This window comes from Carcharhinus amblyrhynchos, chromosome 17 (assembly GCF_965287045.1).
Source record: "Carcharhinus amblyrhynchos chromosome 17, sCarAmb.v2.hapA, whole genome shotgun sequence".
Classification (NCBI taxonomy): Eukaryota; Metazoa; Chordata; class Chondrichthyes; order Carcharhiniformes; family Carcharhinidae; genus Carcharhinus; species Carcharhinus amblyrhynchos.
Genome location: NC_137340.1, coordinates 39,437,554 through 39,448,092, shown reverse-complemented (window position 1 = coordinate 39,448,092; position 10,539 = coordinate 39,437,554).

The following is a 10,539-nucleotide window of genomic DNA, read 5'->3' as shown; positions in this document are numbered from 1 at the left end:
CCTGACATATGAAGGTCAAATTTCCTTTTGGAAAGTTTTATTTGAACATTTGATTCCCTGTCATATTTTAATTCAGAATAAAAATACTTTAATGTTATGCTTAAAAAGATAGCATGTGTTTGAATCTCCAAACATGTTGCCAACATGTCAAAATTGTTTGCTAAGAGTCTCAGAAGGGAGTGTGAGTTTAACTTTAAACTTTAACATATCAAATGCAGATTAGTCATCAACTGGGCGTGATTTGCTAATTGCAACTTCACATCATAGCCTTATTTCCTTATTAAAGTTAATTTAATTTTAAAGGTACATTGAAAAGATAGTGCATATGTCAGTTACATAAACAAAATCCCTCAGTCACTTTGCCCTTCATGAGCAACCACCAGTCTGCCTGTTACTTCTTGACCAACACCTAACTGTTTCCCATCGCATGGACATGAACTGCCAGTACAACTTCGCAGGGAGGGCATTTTGGGACTTTGCAACACTCACTTGCGAACCCCTTTTACTAAAACTGCTGATGCATACCTGAAAGATTCCAGAAGCTGCCTGACCTTCAGGGTATTTTCAGCATTTTCTGTTTTATTTAAGTTTTGCAGTATCTGTAGTATTCAAGGCCAGTTTAAAAATTGGTCAGTTGTCGATTGGACCCGCTAGGAGAGTTCAGACCTAAAAGGAGAGACATCATTAAAGCACTGAGAAAACAGTAGTGTTCTTCTTGATTTGCATTCTCTTTATGTGGGCATTACTAAGTGATGCTGTCATTTATTGCTTTGAAAAGGGAATGCTGGCACTTTTACTACAACTGGTGCAATGTGGTGAATGTTCCATAACAAAGTTCTCATGTATGGAGTTCCAACATGAACATGTTGGAGTGATGTCCAAGAGACATTGGTGCAGGACTTGGAAAAGAACTCAGATGTGGTGCTCCTCCCAGTTACGTGCCCTCTCATTCTGTTTGGTCATTGAGGTTTAGGGTACAGGAGATACTACTAAAGAATTCTTGATGAGCTTCTGTAGTTAAAACACACTGCTGCTATGGAGCACCAGGACAAGAGGATTTAGACATTTAGACTAGTGGGGGAGGGGCCATTCTAGTGAATTTTTTCATCCTGAGCATTGTGGTGCCTCATCGGACATGTGGAGAGTATTCCATCACACCCTTGAGTTGTGCATGTTGGTATAGAGATTTTGGAAAGTCAGCAGGTGAGCCACTTGCTGCAAAATTTACAGTCTATGACCTTCTCTAGTTGTAACTATGGTGACATCCAGAATGTTGAAATTGAGGGATACAGTGTTGGCAATGCAATTGAGTCATTGGGAGGTGATTAGACTTTCTCATGTTGGAGATGATTACAAGGGCATGAATGTTCCCCATCATTTCTAAGTTTAAGCCTCAAATTGCCTGAATCTTGTTGCATGCTAAGGAATTATAATGCAACACTGTGCAAATTTTGGTGAACCCTCCCACTTCTGAAGGGAGTGAAGATCATTTATGAAGCGGCTTAAGAAAACTGATCCAACATACTACCTTAAAGAAATTCTATTGCACTTTCATGGGGCTGAGGTGGTTAGCTCTAATAGCTGCAATCGTCCTCCTTTGGTGGTTTCCCTTGAGCATAACACCATAAGATGTAGGAGCAGAAATAGGCCATTCAGCCCATTGAGTCTGCTCCATCATTCAACGAGATCATGACTGATCTGATATGATAATCATCACTTCCACTTTCCCACCTTATCCCATAACCCTCAATTCCCTTATTGATTAAAAACCTGTCTATCTCAGCCTTGAACATAGTCAATGACCCAATCTCTGCAACCCTCTGTGGTAGAGAATTCCAAAGGTTCACTACCTTCTAAGAAAAGAAATTCCTCCTCATCTCTGTAGTAAATGAGAAATCCCATACTCTGAAATTATACCCCCTGATCATAGGTTGTCCTACAAGGGGAAGTAGCTTCCATAGAATCCCTACAGTGCAGAATGAGGACATTTGGCCCATTGAGTCTACACCAACCACAATCCCACCCAGGCCTTATCCCTGTAACCCCATGCATTTATCCTAGCTAGTTCCCCTGACAGTAGGGGGCAATTTAGCATGGCCAATCTGCCTAACCTGCACATCTTTGGACTGTGGGGGGAAATCAGGACATCTGGAGGAAACCCATGCACCCACATGGAGAATGTGCAAACTCTACACAGGCAGTGGCCCAAGCCGGGAATCGAACTTGGGTCCCTGGTGCTATCAAGCAGCAGTGCTAACCACTGTGCCACACCTACTCAGTCAAACCACCTGAGAATCCTAATACCTTCTTCTAAGCTCCAATGAGTTACAGGCCCAACCTAGCCAACCTCTCCTCACAAAAAAATCAGGTGGACTTCAGTTTGACTAGTGACTTCTTCATGCCATACTGGGTGGAACGTTGCATTGATGTCAGGGCAATCAATCTCACCTCTGGAATTTAGCTCTTGTGTCCATGTTTAGATCAAGGTGGTAATGAGGCCTGGAGACCAGAGATCCTGGTCGAACCTACATGAACCTCAATAATTGGGTTCTTGGTGAGTTTGTGTCGTTAGGCAGCACATTGCTGGCCACTCCTGCAGCTAATTTCTGATGATTGGGAATAGGCTGATAAATAAGTTGAGAATTTGCCGGGTTGGATTTTGTCTGTTACTCAGAGGGCTCTAAACCATGATGAACTAGACAATGTAACAAAGTCCAGCCCAGCCCCAATGCTTACTGCTACAAGTCTGAGACAAGTAGCGTTCTATAACCAAGTCTGCTTTGTCTTCCATCTGCTGCTTCCCTTGTTCACATTCAATCACACGCGCATGTGTTTCTGCAATGATACAAATACAGAAAAAAAAACACCGTGCAAAGACGCCAGCATTTAATAAGATTCGCATTCCCAAGCTAATAAGTGTGGAGTCAGTCATTCTAGTCACCTATTTAAATTCTGGTGAGGGTTGGAGGGGGGGACAGAACGGAAGTCAAACGTCAGGCAGGTAGGAAAGCTGTTAGCGAAAATAAACAGGCGGTAGTGAAAACGGGAAAGATTTTTAACTTTCTGCTGAGCAGGGATGTAGGGGTGCTTTGTTCGGTCAGTGGGGATTTCTCGCTGCTCGGGCTTTCAATTCGGTGCTAACCTCTCTCTAGCTAGCTGGTGGCCGTCCTTTAACCAACCCGCGTAGAGAGGTGTATGTTTGAAACGGATGAATGATTTCTGATTCTGCTACGCTGTCCTTTGGACTCGAAGACATTCCGGGTGATTCATCCTTGTAAGAAAGAAAGCTGTTTATGTGGACCGCCTGTAGGGTTACCGGATGCTTTTGAACTGGAGGACATGTGTTGTCCCCACTGACAAGTGTACAGTAAGGACATCTAACCATTCTCCAGTATATTCTCCGCAAGTAATATTAAGAAATACATTTAGTCAGTAATTGCTCTCGGAGTAAAAAGGATCAATTAATTCCTATTCGAGAAGTTAGCTGCTTAATCCTGTCCAGATAAGCCGTTTTATATTGGGGAAATATTCAGGTAGCCACTGAGTAAGACAACAGATGCCTAGCGCGTTCTCAGCTCACCTATATGTCTTCTCCATTCTGTTTTCTGTTCCTCTGGGCTGACGTGTCATCTGCTAGCACGACTTCTGGAGCCTGCAGTAGACACCGGATCCTTGTTACAAAAGATGTGGCAGTTTACACATCTCGGGATTAAACCGCGCGCTTGTTGCCCACGATCTTGCTTCAAACCACTTCGAAATGAAATTACATTTTAAAGGGATTATAGCGCGTTTATTTCTCCAATGAACTTTCTTCTGTAAAAGTAGAATTACTCCGGTGTAAAGGTTGCACAGTGGTTAGCACTGCTGCCTCACAGTGCCAGGGACCCGGGTTCAATTTCGGGTCACTGTCTGTGTGGAGTTTGCACGTTCTCCCCGTGTCTGTGTGGGTTTCTTCCCACAGTCTAAAGATATGCAGGTTAGGTTAATTGACCATTCTAAATTGCCCCATAGTGTCCCAAGATGTGTAGGTTAGAGAGGTTAGTCATGGTAACAGGGATAGGCGAGCTGGAGGGCCTGGGTAAGATGCTCTGTTGGAGAACATTGCAGACTAGATGGGCTGAATGGCTTCTTTCTGTAATGTAGGGTTCTATATATTATGTTATTGCTGTGTATCACGTAATCAGCAAACCGAAACCCTTCTTTTCTGAGCGGGATTCTACGCCTTCCACCCGCAGTTCAAACCAGTTACCTCTGTAAGGGCTAATGTCGCCAGCATTCAATATGCTCGTGTAGAACTTCCTTTTTCAATAATTGGTATATTGCACGGCAGCAATAGGTGAAATATTTATCGCCCTGTCTAAATGTTTGCAAATATTCCTCACTTAAGTAAACAGAAGCCCGCCATTAGCGTTTTTCAATCTATGTGTTTAAACAGGCATTGTCTGTCTGACTGAGTGTGCAGAATTGCAATCGGCCTTCGCGATCATCACAGAGTAACATTCTGATATTTTAAGAAGGGGTTTAGACAAACAATGGGAGACTGTGATGTGCTATAATCAGCTTTTATCTTTAATGGAGCCCGTAAAATTACACTAGACCACTGAGGAAGCAAGTTCACAGGGCCTAAAGCTAGCGACTGTCCTGTACGCTGAGAAGTTAATCCTAGCAAAGTGCAAATCGAGTTCCTTGTCCAATAAACTGGTTATTTGCGTTGCTTCAGATTCACGATTGTTTATTAACCTTTTCCACTTTAAATTTTCAGCGGAATATCAGAATCAGCGCATTTCAAAACTGAGGTGACGTCTTGCAACTACCTGGGCCACAGGCTGACTATACCTTCACCCCAACATGCGCATTTACACACACAATATATGGGTACTCACGTATGTACACACACACATCTACACAAATACACCAATGCATACATACACATCACACACACTTACACGTATCTCACATACTGACACCTACGGATATATAAATGTGAGATACTAGAGCAATTATTTGTTTTTTCTTATGCGGTAGCATTGCAGACTCTAATCTCTTTTTAATCGTGTATGGAAGGAATGCGAATAACGCATTGTTTTAATCCGTTGAAAAAAGATCCGAGATTTTGAGGATTTTCATTGAGAAAGGCTGGAATAAGGTTGAGGATGTCAGTGAAGTTTGCTATACCTGGAATATATTAAATCATGCTTGCCAGTAACTGATAAGGCGAAGGACTATGGAACGGTTTGAAAAGTGATTGTGTTCTCAAGCATGTAAAGTCAATTGTAATTTCCTGTTTGTACAGCACACCAACGTGAGGTAAAGTAGGCAGGTCAGAATGGAGGAGGACGCAAAGTCATTTTCGACATCAAGTTTTATAATATGCGCCTTGCGTTTGATTCTGGATTCAAAGACAGGCGTTGCGTGTAGAGACTTAGAAGTGTGACAAGACTTCCAGTGAAATACTTGGAACGGACACACATACGTTTTAGAAATGCTGCAATTGACCAGGCTTGGTAAATGTATATCTCATTATAGATCAAAGGTAGACTACGACTATTAAAAACCTTAATAGCCTATTTCATAATGAGATTTAAAGAACGTTTATTTTAGCTAAAAATAAAAATAATGCCAAGCCGGTCAATGTCCATCATTCAATGTTCAAGAAAACACAGACACCGTAGGTGCTAGGTTGCCATGTAGCGAATCAGTAATGGGCTGGTCACGGCAAAGTTATGGGCAGTGTACAGATACTGCCTTGGATATTTAATTAGACGTTAAATTATCTCATATTTTCGGATTTAAGCGACAAGTAAATACTTAATGTATTGCGCCAAACCCATTTAATACGGGAAATCTGCTCCCATTTAAATAGTTTGGAATGGTTCACTTATCCTGACGCCATAGATTAATAACTCAGAAAATAATGCGAATTGCAATAAATGACACTAACCGCGCCCTCCCTCCACACACAAAACAATCTGATAAATAAACCAAACTACCCTCAGACGTCCTCTCTTTTAATTTGCGGTTGGGGTATTTCAGGTATTCAATTTAACAATAAGGTTTTAATCCAATGCTTTCTGATTGACAATATGATCATATTCTTATCAAAAGATGTTTTGTTTTTAGCTACCAGGAATAAAGCGAAGCTTATCAGACTGGGGGAGGAAGCTCAGCGAAGCACAAAACAGCAATATTTACTGATAAAAGATGCCTCTGAGAATATCCCTTACCTTCTTAATAGTCAAATCACATTTATTTCCTACTAGTAATTTATTTTTTACGTGGCTCATTGGTATCACCAAATACCTAACTATCAATCTGAATTCAAAATAAAATGTCACAAAACTCTAATGCACAAATTGTGATGCTCTGGAACTAAACACACTCAAATACACAGCATACAGTCACACATACACACACCAGATCACACATATACACACCAGGTCACACATACATACATCAAGTCATACATATACACACCAGGTCATACATACAGACACCAGCTCATGCTTACACACACCATGTGACACAGACACATACAAAGCACCAGATCACACAGAGATATACACAGCATCAGATCACACAGACATATACACAGCATCAGATCACACAGACATATACACAGCATCAGGTCACACAGACGCAGACATATTCACAGCATCAGGTCACACAGACACATATACAGCAGCAGGTCACATAAGCACACACCAGGTCACATGTACACTCACCAGCTCAACATACACAGCACCAGGTCACACACACACACACACACCAGGTTACACATATACCAAGTTACATAAACACATACCATGTCACTCAGAGACATGCACAGCACCAGATCATACAGTCATATACACAGCATCGGGTCACACAGACAATCACATAGCATCAGATCACGCGGACGCATAAACGGCACTAGTTCACATATATACAGCGCCAGGTCGCGCATATATAACACTAGGTCACACAGTTTATATATTTGGTGGAAGCTGTGATCACAAAGTGGAATTTGTCCGTTTCTTCCAAGTGTGCAGTGTCCACTGGACAAGAATGGTCCTAAAGAGTTTTAAGATCAGGAACCTGTGTGAACCTGCTCATGCAGCGCTGAGCTGCAATGCTGGCTAAAACAATCTGCCCAAACCATTTTACACCACAAGGTCTAGATGAGCACTGTCACGTATCCGGCTGTTCGCTGGCTCTATGAAATATGGCTCACTGCAGTCATTAATTGAACAGCTTTCCGAAACTTCTTTAATAATTAAGCCCCTGGCTATACATTATAGTCCAACGTGTGCCTGTCTGTACACCTTTCAGATGTCCGATGGTGTTGGGCGCTAATCGCTTGATTAAAAAAAATCCTTCAAAGATGACAATAGGAACTTCAAATACACAACCGTTTTCTGTCATCAGTGTGACTTGTGACACAGCCTGATTCTACCCATTGAACCTGAATTGATGAAAGAGTATAGGGACAATGCGGAACGCAGATAAGCATGTGCACGAGTTATTGTACCGTTATTGTCTGACATGCCTACCCTTACCAGGTCATTTTTCTAAACAAAATACTTATGTCAAAATGACCGTTCTTTCTTTTAGACATGATACAAGTACCGAGAAAGGAAAGTGGAAAAAAATATCGCCATCCGTTTAATCATAGCGTGTAATCGCCAGACCAGAAAGCAGGAGAAATACAATCTGTTTCGCCCAAAGACGAAATTAATTTCAAATAAAAATGGAAAAACTACTAATGTAAAAAAAACAATCAAAATATGTTTTGGGTTTGTCCCGTTCTGATTCAATGCGTACAGTGAATCTTAAGCGTTCATTAGCGGTTGTAAAAGGCATTATGAGAAAAAAAAACAGCTTTAATATGAAAGAAAAACATGACAATGTATTCCAATTAATTTAGAGGCAGACACACAGTAACTCCATGGCTCCAGACAACCGGTGCGTCATTTGCCAAATGAAAACCTGTACAATTGAATTTATAATGGCACGCCGATCAGAAAAGTCCCCATATAATTCGATATTTTTGTTCTTTCAGTGGGCAACCTTCGTAAATAATATACAGAGTAAGGAAACATAATCCAGCAGGCTGGAATGTTTAATTCATCATTATGCAAGCTAATTGGAAGGTGATTATATGGTAATTGCTCATTAGTGGTGTATATTTATCGCTGTACCTTATGTCAAGGCCATGGGAATTGTGTAGAGCGTGTACTCTCATTTCAAGGATCAGTTTCAGAGGCAGTTCGTGAAACTCGATGGATCAAATTCTTCCTGACGTCAAGTCCATCAAGAGCAATAGATGCTGTGGTATAAATAATAGCTGTGTGGAATGAAGGGCGGGGGGGGGGGGTGCTGGGCTGTGGGGGGAGTTTAGCCTTGCTTTTTTAGCTAGTGGGAAAGAGAGAAGGCGGAAAGGGCTGAGGGTGGCAAAGGAGGTTAAATTCTGAAAGTTAAATTTGTGCAGCAACAGGATTATTGAGGCAGTTCAACGCCGTTGTTCCGAAATTGCTGGATGTGCTGGCACTATGGGCGCTGTTCCGCGTATTGTTCAATTGCTTATTCCGGCTGAAAACGAACGGGTGGCAATCTGAAGTCAAGCGCGTATTAATATCAAACAAAACGGCGCAAAGTGTAAACAGACGGGGGGAGGGAATGGGAACACGGCGAGAATTATTGTGAATTTTTTTGTTCGGTTTGAGTAAATTATGGATAAATTATGAATAAACACATTAATGCTGGATTAGTAACATAGCCAGGTGAGCTATTTACAAAGCAAAGGAGTGGTTAGGTATAGTGGGGACATTATACATTATATCTTATGCTAAATTTAGACCTCGAGCTGGTTATTTTTAAGAATTGTCATTTTGCGAGATTAGGAAGTGAATGAATGGATATTCTTCAAGTCGGGTTTCTGATATCTTAATGACTCACTCTGGTGGATCGCTGGGATAATTACAGCCGATCGATTCAATGAGAAAAGATTGATTTACTGCCCTTTTTTTTGTTAGCGCTTGAAACCGTGACATTAAAATGTTTTAACTCTTCGCCTGTCCCACCACGACCAGGTATCACACGGATTAGGGTTAGTGCTTGGGTCACTAGGTTCTCAAAACTCCCACTTGCAAATCGCAGCGGGCTTGTTTTCTTAAAGTAAATCAATTGATATATGAGGTTTAAGTAGTTCCTAAAGAGTGATAATGATCAGAGGATACGACACTAGTGTTGAGGAAGGTTTGGGTTTCTGACTGAAGGCAGAAGGGGCATCAAGCTGACGCCCGTATATCAGGGAAATGACTTTCTAATGAGCCACTCTTCATGGGCAAGTTTCACAATGAGTTTACTTTGTTTGTAATCACGGTGCTAATTTCCGTAAAGCTTCGCTGTGCGGTATGGATATAAATTAAGTTTGAGACGCTTGAATAAAGCGAACAAAGGAAATGAGAAGGAGGTGTGAGGAAATTGAAAATTGAATCGTAAATCAAATATTTCTTTTAAAAAATAAACTTAAAGTTACTGAATAAACCGCATTACATTCACTTGTCACACTTATACCAGGAGAAGCATGAGGAAGAATTTGAGAAGCTTTACAATCCTTTCTTTAGCGGCGATTATATTTTCACCAACTATCTATACAGTATGGCAAACAAAAGCCAATTGTCAATAAAGAATAAATACAGCTGTAACCTTCATGTGAGTGAAGCGTTTATCTCACATTGGCGTGGTACATGTGGATTATAGCTACATGTGCACACAGGCAGCTAACTGAAGGTGCTCTTGTGATGCAGCGAAAGTATAGCAAACTTCCAACCTTAAACTGGCGTTTACACATTGAAGAAAACGCTTTAGATCAAAGATAAAATGACGCACTTTGGGGACCAGGTACAGTATTAATAACACAGGAAGGTTGTCAACAATAACGGCAGTTAAGCTTAAGTTTAAACTGCCACACCCCCCCCCCCCCCCAGAAGTGGTGCATAACCTTCCTCTTGTTCCCCTCTACACCACCACCCCCCCTTCCCATCATCCACCCACCCGAACTATCATCAAAATTCAGGATAATCCCGCTTTTAACAAACGCAAGCAGCCCTATCACTTTGATATTTTAATGGCAATATTAATCCTATGTCTCCACAATAGGAGATGATTTTAACACAGAAACGCACAATAAACAGTGCCACTGGGGATTAAGAATTACGGCCTTTTATTATTGAGTTTTTTTTTCCTAAGCGATGAAATTCGGAGCTTGGAATACATTAAAGGGGAATACAGTATTCAGGAAATCTATATGTATAATGGTTTTTAAAAAGAAATAACATTTAGGACATAATTAATACACAGCTTTTGTTTTTTTGTAATCTTAAAAAAATGAGTGAATGGAATCAACGGGACAAGATACAGGAACTTCTAATGAGATGACTGTCCTGTCACTGTTTGATGCTTAGAAAAAGTGCGCCGAATTTGGTTCAAGGGATCAAGGCGAGCCGCCTTTCCTCCAGTTATTTATCTTAATTCCGACTTGAAAAGATATAATTATCT